General features: G+C 39.9%; 1 long non-coding RNA gene across 1 annotated transcript in view; it reads left to right on the top strand.

Annotated features, from left to right (window-relative positions):
- Positions 1-7,777: 7,777 nt before the first annotated feature.
- Positions 7,778-13,544, top strand: part of LOC138951265 (uncharacterized) — a 68,493-nt gene continuing 62,726 nt past the window's right edge. Inside the window, exon 1 of the long non-coding RNA XR_011451084.1 lies at positions 7,778-8,221. This is a non-coding gene — a long non-coding RNA (uncharacterized lncRNA). The remainder of the gene's footprint in view (positions 8,222-13,544) is intronic.

Genomic DNA, 13,544 nt, shown 5'->3' with positions numbered 1-13,544 from the left:
ACTTGGCCTTACTATACAAATTTTGAATAATATTTAGCATTCGCCCATTTATTCCAGCGTCAAACATCTTCTTCCATAGAAAAGCTCTTTTCACATAATCAAATGCTTTTTCATAGTCAATAAAAAGACAATATAACCTTTTTCTCTTTGATAGAAAGTAATCAATAATACTATGTAAAGTAAAAATGTGGTCGAGGGTTGAATGACCTGCTCGAAAACCGGCTTGTTCTTCACCAATGACTGAATACTCATCAAAATAATTAGTTAGCCTATTATTCAGAACACTGGTAAATAACTTTCCAAAGCAGCTCATTAGGATTATACCTCTGTAATTTGCTGGGTCTTCAGCATCTCCCTTTTGCTTATACATGGGGCGTAAAAGTCCAACAGACCATTCGTCGGGCATATGTCCAGAGCAAAGAATTACATTAAACAGCTTTGTATATACTTTAATCAACTTCCCAGCAGAAGCTTTCAAAAACTCATTTATAATTTGATCATTTCCACAGGCTTTATTATTCTTTAGCTTTTTAACTGCTTTTAAAACTTCATCTTCTGTTATCATACAATTTAAATCAGCGTTATCAGATTAGATTCATTTTTATCAACCTCATCTTCACCTTTAAAGTGTTGCAAAAAAACGCCAGAAGAGACTTTTGGTAATTCTTCATTTTTATCTCTTAGTGTTCCATTAATAATCTTCCAATACGATTTTGGATCATGGCTTTTTAGGTTTTTAATTTTTTTTAACAAGGTCTGCTTGATATTTTTTAAATTGCTTATTTACTTCCTGTTTATAACTTCGACTTGTTTTGGTGCGGAGCTCATGCGAAAAGGCAGTCTTCATTCTTCTATGTACATAAAGGACTTTCTCTTTTTCTCACATGTAACATTAAACCATGGACAATTTTCGGTTTTCCTTTTATACTGTTACCAAAATGATTTCGTTTTTAAAATAACCCTAACTTCTGTGCACTACTCTTCAATATATTATTAACTTCTAAAACAACTCTATTAACTTCGTCAACAGAAACATTTTCTTTAAGTACTAACAATTCATCTAATTGTAAATCAATATCGTTTATCGGTGAATCTTCCAGACCACAGATATAATCAGTTTCCAATTCTGCTTTCCATTTTGGTCTTCCTTCGAAATGTTCTGCTACATTACAAGCATGCACTTCGTTCCCAACTTCATCATCACAATCATGACTTAAAACATTGTGTCCAAAAATACAATCAAGCTTAATTACCAAGGGGCAGTGAACATCCGAGAACATTTCGCAAAAATCCATAACAACAAATTCTTTGATGGTATGAAACAGGTTGGCTGATATCAAAACATAATCAACAACACCAACATTTTTACATGTACATTTCCCGGCGCCTCTGTCTGATCCAGCCCGACCATTTACAATAACCATATCTGATGTTTTACAAAAATCCACTATATCATGCCCGAAATTATTTACTAACACATCTTGTTAATGTCTCTTCGGGATATGAAAATTGTTGTCACCTTCGTCATTTTCTCTGCACATATTAGTGGGGCTCCTATGTTGCAGAATCACTCAACAATTAATCACATCTTGTGACAAACATCATACTTCGTGATATTGTTCCTTATGATGTTTTAAATGATTTCAGATACAGAGCCACTTCAGAAATTGATTTTTGTGTTTATAATAATGAATAAAAGGCTGCACCTACAGCAGACGATTTTCATACCAAAAGCCATCAGCAGTAAATATTTCCAACTCAGCAAATGTAAACTTCAATTATTAACAATGCACCAGAAGTTGTCTGGTGATAATATATACATGAAATAAATATTTTCATGGGTACTTTTGTGTTCTGTCATTTAGTTTTATATTTTTTTTAGAAAAGTATATATCCGCAGCTAGAAAATTCAAGATGGCGGCCTCCGTACCAATGCGTGTTTTGATTGAGCGAAAACAACGTTTGTGAGGGTAAGTTTTTAAGATTACTCTTTCATTCACCAATTTCACGTCATTATAATCTTTATTTGTCCCCTCGGATCTGTTTTTGATCGGCTGAAGCGCTGAAATGCTGCACACTTTCAAATCTTGCTGAAACTGGATTGTGATAGATCTAGATCTATCTGTTGATTGAATGAAAGGAAACCATGCTCGCCACCCACATGATTTTGGACAAGTTAAAAGAACTTTGAATAAAAGGCAAGGAGACAGAGATTGTTCAAGGCATGATAATTAGTCATGCCTATTATAAAGGACTTGACTTTCCATAAGTTTCTAAAAAAACTGAGGGGGGAGGGGGAGTGACTTAGCGGAGTGAGTAGGCCACAGTGACATGTACTAACTAGTAGGAGGGCCAGCTTGGGAAAAAAAAACATTCCCCAGGCCTCTACGGTCTTGTGATCCATTCCCCATGTCTCTACGGTCTTGTGGTCAAACTTTCAAAGATGATAGCTAAAAGACAAGAGTATGCAATAAACTTATGTGCTAATGAAATGAGTGGTTTTGAAAAAAGTGATACCTCTCTCTGAGTCTGAGTCTCAACACTGTTACGATTTTGGTGTGTTACTTTTTTCTCAACCTTTTACTTAATTTAGGTTGACCGTGCATTGATGTGCATTACCCATGCTAAGTCTATTTCAGAACTCCCACAGGCCATCTCTTTGAACAATATTGACATCAAGTTCTCGGATACATCCCGTGATCTCGGAGTCTTTTTTGACAAAGATCTTAGCATGAAACAGCATGTAGTCCAAACATGTAAAGCAGCGCGAATGGAGATCCGGCGTATAGGTTCCATTCGACAGTACCTTACCGAAGACGCAACCAAAAGACTAGTCTGTTCCGGCATACTCTCTAGATTAGACTACTGTAATTCACTGCTCGCTGAATGTCCCAAATCTGTCACCAAGCCCCTGCAACTAGTCCAGAACGCTGCCGCTAGACTCGTGTTTCGAACACCTATGAAACAAAGCGTCACGCCTCTACTCAAACAGCTACATTGGCTTCCAGTGGAACAAAGAATTAAATACAAGATCTGCTGCATTTTCTATCAAATTGCCGCGGGCACGGCTCCACAGTACCTGTCCGATCTAGTGCAGAAAAACAATCCTGAAAGGGTTGTCCGCTCTGCCTCCCAAAATAAATTTGTCAAAGCTCCTAAGTATCAGAGGGACGATCATGGTGGCCGCTGTCTTTCAGTCGCAGCTGATCATATCTGGAACAAACTCCCTTTGTCTCTACGTCTCAGTCCATCTCTGCCTTCTTTCAAAGCAAATCTCAAGACTCACCTCTTCAGAGAAGCATTCTATGATGATGTAGTTGTCGCGACCCTGTGAATGTGCACTTTTCGGATGAACAATGTTTACTGTGTGTGTGTGAGTGTGTGTGTGTGTGTGTGTGTGTGTGTGTGTGTGTGTGTGTGTGTGTGTGTGTGCGTGTGTGTGTGTGTGTGTGTGTGTGTGTGTGTGTGTGTGTGTGTGTGTGTGTGCATCATAATTGTTGTGTATACTGAGAGTTCGTTCCTGTAAGAGCCTCTGGATTTTTGTAACATTTATGTTTTGTTTTTGGTTTTTGTTGTAAAGTGTTTATGATTGTGTTCTATTCCGTCAATGGCGTCATTCTGGTAATGATGTTGTTATTGCTTTTGTAAAGCGCTTTGTGTGTTCGAAAGCGCTGTAGAAATCACCATTATTATTATTATTATTTATTTTATTTTAACAGAATATACAACTGAGGGTTACACCACATGCGGGTTCCTGAGAACAAGAGTGCTGCGTGAATACATTATGAGCAATTCTGCCGGTGCCACACAAACGAGCTGATTTCACCATTACTATCAAGGTTGGTACCTAATACCTCCAGAGTAGCTGAACAGTTTGCATCTTTTTTTTGATAATTAACAAGTATGCACACATATACGTAAGCTACCTCTGTGAAGTTGGTGGGTTTACCATACCCTCACAAGGGTCAACATTCTGTAAGCGACTGTTAGAATTCTAATGAATGTAGCGGCCAGCAAGATTTAAGAATCAGTTGGGTAACTGGAAACAGTTTTTTTGTATTGACCTTAAATAGTAAGAATTATACAAATAGTTAAAATACAATTTTTGCATTTTATCTTTTGTGTGAAGACTTTGGCTAACTCTCTGAGATAGTAAACATTATTCAAATAAAATTGTCACTTTTCAGCTTTTCTATGAAGGGTACCCCAGGTGGATTTCCTACACCATGGATTTGGAGGAGGCCAGACATCTAAGACAGTCTGCTTCTCATCCCAGCTAATTTCAGTTTTCTGCTTATGAAGTGTGCATCGCTATGGAAAAGGATTCAGCCATTTTTTGCTCACCACATTGTCAAAGCCATTGGCCCCGAGAAGTCACCCTGCCTGCCCATGTTTCACAGTTTTACAGACTGTGATACTGTGTTGTTCTTCGGTGGTATTGGGGGCTTGACAAGTATGGCATGCATTAGTAGACATCACACAATCTTTCCTCGGGTTGTCTGCTCTTCTTTGAGAGCTAAGTACTACTGACAGGTCAGTTCAAGAGCATTTTTTGGTACTTCTGCAGGACAAAACCAAACTTCCTGGGTGTGAACAGTGCTAGAAGGTACCTCTTCAGTCAAAAGCGCTGCCAAATTCCCCAAAACACCCTTACAAGTAACGTGCTGCTGCAGGACATGAGTTTGAGAAGAGCAATCTACCAATTAGACTACGTCAGTAAATATACAATCAGGCAAACAACCCAACACCAATTGTGGGGCTGGCAGTCCAAGGCTGGAAAGTGGGAGTTATTTTGGACGAGCCTTCAAGAGGTATCCAGCATGTGCCGAGAACGCATGAAGTACGTGGAAGTGCTGTACAACAAAACGCTGCAAATGCTGCAAAGAAGAACTGAAGAGCTCTGCTCTCTGCAGCTGTGCTTGCATGCCTGTGAAAATCAGCAAATTAAACTGTGTAAAAATATTATTGCACCCATTTTCGTACCCCAACTCAAACATTCATTCCCGTATCATTTTATTCAAACTTGTTATGCCAGTAAAGGCTCTCACAAATGGCACATCTTTCAGATAAAAGAAGATTTAGTTACAGGGGTCACATGACCGTCGCCAAATAAGGTTAACGTGGCAAAAGGGATGTGATCACAACTTTAGGTACCCATTAAAAAGTCCAAAAAAATTCATGAGGCACAACATCTATCCAGAACAGGATGAATACTTTTTAGTGTTATGTCATTATTATACCTTTCATTTTTATCAATTTGATTTTTGGGGTACCCTTATTTAGGCGGCGGTCACATAACCCATGTAAAGTCAATCTTTTATACTAAAAGAGTTCCAGATAGCCACGTTGTGTGCCCTTAATAGCATAGACAAATGGAATAAAATGGCACAGGAATATATGTTTTCGTTTTGGTACGAACATTTGTGCGATAGTTTTTTGTTGGCACAGGTTAGGTAAGCCAACGATTCTTCAACCCTGCCACCCACGCCGTCCAACCAATCGCTGCACCATTGATCATGTATACATGTATTGTTATGTTTTAACAATTGTTTCTGTTAGTTTCTATTGCAAGAGAATGACTTGTAGCATCAAATACGCCTGAATACCTTTTTCACAGGCGGCCATTTTGATTTTTTTTTTAAACTACTGATTTTTAAATTTTTCTTGGTTCCTCTGTGTCAGGTTTTGTTAAGCACATAAAACCATACATTTATACCAAATTTGGTGTTTGTCACATGAAATGAAATATGCCTAACATACCCAACCGTTTTTACTGGCGGCCATTTTGAATTTTGTTAAAAAAACAACCGATTTTTTAATTTTTCGCGGTGGCTCTGTATCAGGTTTTGTTAAGCACATAAAACTGTACATGTATGCCAAATTTGGTGTTTGTCACAAGAAATGATTGATTTTGCAACATAGGAGCCCCACTATATCTTGTGTTTCACAGGGAATATCAAAATCAACATCAAATAAATCTTCAGTGGTATCTATAAGTCATCCTGTTCTTGCATTAAAATCTCCAAGTAAGCACGCGCCTTCATGTTCAATAGTGAGGAATGCATCGTATAATTCGGTATAAACATCCTTATTCACATATGGTGAACCTTCTGGGGAAATGTACACAGCGCCAAAAAGTATATCTTGTTTTAAAAACTCCTTACTGAATTTAAAAAAACATCATATTTTCCCATAATTCTGCCTCACAAAACGTATAATGTTTTCTTAGGGAAACATCAACCTTGGATTTTCTTTCTTTCATATACTGTAATAAACTGTACAATATCATCCTTGACTAACAACAAAATTCCTCCTGATTTACGTTTAAACTTGCTTCTGTTTTTATAGAGGGACACATAACCCGGAACATCAACTGTGTCAATATCATCCAACTTACTCTCGGATAAGGCAATAATATCATATTTACAAATTAGCTTCAGAAAATCTGGGTGTTTTAATTTAGATAATACGCCACCAACATTCAACGCAATGCACGATAGCTCGGATCCTTTGTAATCACCCGCAACACTATAATTTCTTAAAATATGTACATCATGTACCTGTCCCTGATCACACACAATATCAGCTCGTATAGGACTAGTGTCATGCGCCTGTTCCCGATCGTACACACAATTAGTTGCAGTAACATTTAATTCTTGTTCTTGTTCTATGTCACATGTGTTACTATTAGCATCACAAATGGCAGGTTCATTACAACAAATGAATTGCATGCAATAAATCAGCACATTCAACATTGTTTTGAACACGAAATTAATACAGAGAAGACTGAGAGTCATTCATGCGAAGTGCGTTTTCAACATTCACCCGCTCGCGTTCACAGCATTCTTTTTCCTCACACACACATGCATTCATGTTTTCGTTTACGTCTTGGCTTGTTTCTCCTTGTCTGCCTGGCCCACTGTGCCCGGCGGCGCTTAGCCTCGCAGGCTGGCTGTGTGACACACTTTCTGTGCACGGCGCGGTTTTATGTCTCTCCTTTTCAGCACCACACATACTACTATGCTTGCCACTAAATACATCCATATCATTCTGTGTGTCATTTACTGGTTCTTTGGGTGGGTCACACACCTTCTTCCTTTCACTGGATTGACACCTGATAAAATAATGTTCGTCTTTCATCTCCTTAATCAGCGTATCCTTAGTATTCACCCAAGTCTGATTTTCTTTTTCCACCTCCCCTTTGTGTTCACCACTGTTCTGTTTTTCATATTTTTCTTTCTTTTCATTATAAACACAAATGTCAAATGTCTGCTTTTGATCTTCTACCTCGTTCCTTCTGCTACATGTATCACTACCGCTATTTCCGCCAGTTTCCGTAACCAACCTGTTCGTCTGGCACCACGCGTATAAAGTACATAAACAATATGTGCAGTGTACCCACGGAATATGCGCGATATAAGACTCATTGATTGATTGAGTGTAACAGGTATGTTGTACAACTGAGTGTTACAGGTTGTGTGAGCTTCAGACTCTATACAATACAGAAACATCATGTACAGTATAACATATGTTGTATAACTCGGTGTTCCAGGTTGTGTGAGCTTCAGACACTATCATGACAGTACATACACATCATGTAGAGTGTACCAGGTATATTGTACGAACCAGTGTAACAGGTGTGTTGTACGAGCCAGATTAACAGGTGTGTTGTACGAACCAGTGTTATCGTGTGAGGTAAAGATGTTCACTGTACCTGTTTCGGTGCTGCTTCCTTCATGACGCTGTGTGAGCAAGGAGCAAAGTCCGTGTGTTGTAGCAAACTCCGTGTGTTGTAGCAAAGTCAGAGCAAGGAGCAAAGTCCGTGTGTTGTAGCAAAGTCGGTGTGTTGTAGCAAAGTCAGAGCAAGGAGCAAAGTCCGTGTGTTGTAGCAAATCCGTCAAGGTGCAGCAGTAAGGCAATCTGATCATTGGCGGATATTCTCAAGTACCTCTCTCCCTCTGGCGCAGGAAACACGCGAAGAGAGGTTGACCCACTTGACGCTCTCGACCCAAACCCAGGCGGGACGTGACTACAGCACGCAATGTGTGTATGCCTGATGTGTCACACTGGATGTGTATGTTCTAGTAATGCACAGTGGCAATCCTAGTGGTTGTGGTTATGGGTACTTTTTTTGTGGCGACGTCAGCATTGTGTGTGCAGTTTAAAGTAAGAGGTCGGAGTTTACGTCTGCATCCTGTGATCGACTAAAGAGCATTGAAAGGTATGTGGACACACAGCGAACGCTTGTTATTTCACACGATTCTTTATAACTAGTATGCTCTTAAACAACCGGATGCTTTGCTACAAATATCAGTTTCATGTGTGATGTATTCCAGGTTTAATGCTGTTATTTGAGCGGTGAACAAGTTGGCTGTTTGATATTAGGCCGTGGCTGGAGGTCCGACAAGACGGTTCTCGATCCCCCAGGCTGGGAAGCCGACACTTTATAGCTGCTCACCCTGCGTGTAAATCGTGATTTTGTGTTTGTTTAGTAGTTTCTAATCGCTGATCAATTCAAAGAACTGTGGAGAAAATTAATAATGATCAGTTTTAGACTCAGAAAGATGTGTATTCCGGCTACAGCGCGGTCACGGGTGAGCGACTGACCGTAGCGAGAGATGTGGTTCGTTCGCAGGTGTCATAAATTTGGTCGATTTCTTTCCTCTATACAACTCGTGCATAACACCGGGGATCTTAAATCACAGCACGCACTCTCAGCTTTACCCCGCTACAGGTAAGACGAGACATCCGAGTGAGTGACTAGGGACCTATATTGGGACATGATTGTTTTATACGATATTAAAAAGGGGGGCGTAATGGGGGGAGGGGGATTGGAGGGTGACGGGGTGTGGTCGGTGATAGGTTAAAAAGTTGCGTTTTTAAAAAGTACTTTCTTGTTAGGTACGGGTTCGTACCTTTCCTGGACTGAGACCACTACAGGGGAATAGGGTAGTTAAAAAGGTATTTGATTGTTTTTTGATCGATCACATTAATAAGTTGATAAAATTTCAGAGCCACCTAATAAAAAGTTTTAAAAGTCCAGAGGGAATTTTCCTGGTTAAAATTATATACATCTGTGCATAGTACGCATAGGTTGCCTTGCCTTAAATAAATATAGTATGTACAACACAGGACAGACATTCATTCCATTTAATATCAATGTGCGGCTTTACTCCGCGGCGCAAAGGCATTGCAGCACGACACAGAGGGGGTACGACGACGAAAATACAGTTTAACGACCTCTCTGCTTAGAGCAATTTGGGTCAAAGATATCAGAGCCGAAGCTCTACGATGTGTGCCTGGGTGAAGATGAGCAACAACAAACAAAAAAACAAAACAAAAAAACTTTTACTTTCCGTAATGGAAATGCTGGAAGAACAGGATTTAAAATCAATTCCTTGCAGGAGATACACGATTGTAGAGATTTATTCTTTCATTCCGAGGCAGAAATGCTTTTGTATTCAAGAAACGTGGAACGTTGCTATTCCGGAAGGGAATTGATTTGATTTGTTGGTACTTTAGAATAAAATTGTGAAAAGTGGCATCCACTGGGCGAAAAGTCACGTTTTGGCACTATAACGTGGCATATAACATGAAACATGAAGTTAATCAACTGAATTTTGTGGCATTATACCTGTGCGATTCACATCAAGTTAGAAAAACTGCCGTAACGCAATAAAATCCCTGAGATTTTAGCGGGCTGCAAAACACAGTAAAACATCGAGTTTGGGTGTCTGCGTTTTGGACGTTTTCGCTACATTAACGCACGGCGATTCACGTCGTGTTAAACGCGTTTCAGCAGTGCGCAAAACACCACGAAACCTATGGAGTTTCGATAAGTTTTTCTGGTTTCTAAAACTTGATGTTAGAGTGTTGTTTTGATGGATTATTCTGCGTTTTCATCAGCCTGGTGCCGAACCTGCAGAATCAGACGATTATCGGCTCCCTCTCTCTCTCTCTAGTTTCTCTCTCAGCACGCCGGTCACACACACACACACACACACACATACACACACTGCACATACATCATATACACACACACACCGTCACACACATTCACACTGTCACTGCACACGGCACACACACATGCACACACATGCACACACACACACACACACACGCACACACACACACACACACACACACACTGTGACTGACACTGACTGACCGTCACACACACACACACACACACACACGGGCACACACTGACTGACCGTCACACACACACACACACACACGGGCACACAGTGACACACACACACACCCCTTGAACTGACACACACACACGCACACACAACTGAACACACACATACACACACTGATCATCAGTTTATAAATGTGAAAAAAAGTGCAGTGCACAAACATTTTTGGGGGTATCTCTTATTTTCTCTATAATTATGAGCCTTGTCACAGTACAGTGTACACGAGAGACTGCATTGCCCGTGCGTTGAGCAGAGAAAGTAGGTCATTCTAACCTGACTATTTAGCGCGGTCAGATTTTAGTTTTCTTCTATATTCCTTTGCACTTTTGCTGGGGTAGGCTACTGGCCGAGTTAATCGTTTTCCCATGTGTGTGGGACCTGTAAGGAATTCGAAGCGGCGAAGGACCACAGATAGGCATTTGTTCTACTCCCCCACCCCCCCCTCCCCGAAACATCCGTCCGAGATGGTGGCTACTGACTGGACTTGCAACTTTCTCAACTTGTACAGTACGAACTGCAGTGACTCGAATTTGAGTTTTGGGATTTCTCTTGCTCTACCTTTTCTGATAATGTTTTACTTAGCTCGTGTTTAGATGCAATACATACTGTCTCTTTACATTTAGTCAAGTTTGTGTGTGTGTGTGTGTGTGCGTGTGCATGTGTGTGTGTAGAGCGATTCAGACCAAACTACTGAACCGATCTTTATGAAATTTTACATGAGAGTTCCTGGGTATGATATCCCCGGACATTTTTTTATTTTTTTCGATAAATACCTTTGATGACGTCATATCCGGCTTTTTGTAAAAGTTGAGGCGGCACTGTCACACCCTCATTTTTCAATCAAATTAATTGAAATTCTAGTCAAGCAATCTTCGACAAAGGCCGGACCTCGGTATTGCATTTCAGTTTGGTGGCTTAAAAATTAATTAATGACTTTGGTCATTAAAAATCTAAAAATTGTAGAAAAAAAATGTATAAAACGATCCAAATGTACGTTCATCTTATTCTTCATCTGACATCATTTTCTGATTCCAAAAACATATAAATAAAAATATAATTTTTTTTATCAAAATTAAATTTTCGAAATCAATTTAAAAACACTTTCATCTTATTCCTTGTCGGTTCCTGATTCCAAAAAAAATATAGAGATGATATGTTTGGATTAAAAACACGCTCAGAAAGTTAAAACGAAGAGAGGTACAGAAAAGCGTGCCGTCCTTCTCAGAGCAACTACTACCCCGCTCTTCTTGTCAATTCCACTGCATTTGCCACGAGCGGTGGACTGACGATGCTACGAGTATACGGTCTTGCTGAAAAATTGCATTGCGTTCAGTTTCATTCTGTGAGTTCGACAGCTTGACTAAATGTTGTATTTTCGCCTTACGCGACTTGTTTTGTTTTAGGATCGATTTTGATAATGATTGAGAAAGGAGAATAGCCGGTGTTAGTTTTACAGTCGGTTTTATGAAGTTTGAGTAAAGAAGTGCGTGGTTTTTACCCTCCCTTTCGTTTCCCTTCCCCTTCTTTAGTTTGCTATTATTGTGCCTAAGAGCCGAAATGGCTGCACTCTAACTCATCTTTGATCTCCCAAAAGACTCCATAAACAAACTAGTGTATCAAGAGGCTGGCTGGCTGCCCCTCGATGAAGAAAGAAGACTAAAGTCGGCCCAGTACGTATCAAGAGCAAGTACTTTTGACAATGCTGTGAACGAAGAGCTCACTGCTGAGTTCGACACAATAACCTCGGCCTCTTACCAAAACCTAAAAAGAAAAACACCCAAAATACACGAAGCAACGATCCCACTAGCAGACTATATGTTCAACCGATATTTCAAGAAAGTGGGGGTAAACCCAGGTAGGATGGCCCACATTCCCATTCACCCCTTCCCATTTTGGTTCATGGAATCCCCCATTATCATCCCTGATCATGATCTGGGTGTAACAAAAAAAGATAACCCTGTACTTGTCTCATCAATAGTAAAAGAAATAATCTCAAACAATAACAAAGATCACCTACAAATATTTACTGACGGCTCCAAAAAAATGATGACCAAGCTGACTGTGCTTTTGTCATTCCTGACCTCAAAATAAGTTAAAACAAATTAAACTCAACAAGGATGTGTCCATTTTCACTGCAGAAATGCTGGCTACGTTATCTTAAGAGCATGCCACTATATCAATGACCCCCCTCGACCTCCAACAAGAGTCGTGATTCTCTCCGACTCAAAACCAGCATAACTGCTCTTCAAAATGGTTCCAGAAACCGAGAAGAGCTTCAGACGGAAATATTGTTCCTCTGTCACCAGATCATTGCCTCTTGAACAGAACTGACCCTTAGGCTACGTACTTCCCCTCACACACATGGATCAGAGGCAAGGATATGGCTGACAGAGAAGCAAAAGAGGCTGTTACAGATCAAGCAGCATTTCATGACATAAAATTAACAAAGACGGGAGCAAAACACAAAATGGCCAAAGTTGCCTGGCGTCACTGGGAAACAGAATTGAAAATAGAAGGCAATGCCCATGGTTGGCTTATTCTGCCCCGACAAACAAAACAAAACAGGCCTACACTCCCCACCTCCCTCCTTAAAATACTTCTCAGAATTCGCACGGATGGCCATGGATGCGCTCACAAGTGCTTTCCCCGTCTCTGTGAATGTGGACAGTTTATATCTTTGTTACACCTCTTTGACCGCTGCCAATCACTCCAGCAAGATTTCTGCAACCTACACACCCTTGTCAACGAACATAACCTGAAACCCCATGAGTTTTTTTTTAGATAAACATTGCACGCTTCAATGGAAGCTAGCATACACCCTGTGTCTCTCAATAGTAGAAGGCTGAAATAGGATATCTGTTTTAAAAAAAAACCTGATCTCCGTTCCTCACACCGAGCTTTTTCTTCTTCATTGTATTATTTTTCCAGTTATCTATTTACTTACCTATTCAGCCAAAAATATAACAATATCCCACATAACAAAAATTAAAAAAATAAGCCTACAAAACCGCTCCAGTCCAACCATATTCCGCGTACACAATCTTTACTTCCATCCCCATTTTGAAATATCGCAAAAGACTTCCAGATATAATTATAACACGATCATATATGTGTTCTCTGGTTGCATGTTTGTTCAGTGTCTTGTCCCCACATAAAGCATATTAACTCTACCTGTCCTAAAGCAAGTTGCAGTTCTAAGAGGACGTTAAAACTAGTTATCATCATCAACACACACACACACACATATGAAAGAACCCATGTATATTTTTATGATTGTTGTTTTGGTCTGAATACAATTTGGAATCTTACTACACTCTTGTTAATTGATTTTACATTTTGTTG

This window comes from Littorina saxatilis, linkage group LG16 (assembly GCF_037325665.1).
Source record: "Littorina saxatilis isolate snail1 linkage group LG16, US_GU_Lsax_2.0, whole genome shotgun sequence".
Taxonomy (NCBI): Eukaryota; Metazoa; Mollusca; class Gastropoda; order Littorinimorpha; family Littorinidae; genus Littorina; species Littorina saxatilis.
This window is presented reverse-complemented; position numbering and strand designations above follow the sequence as displayed.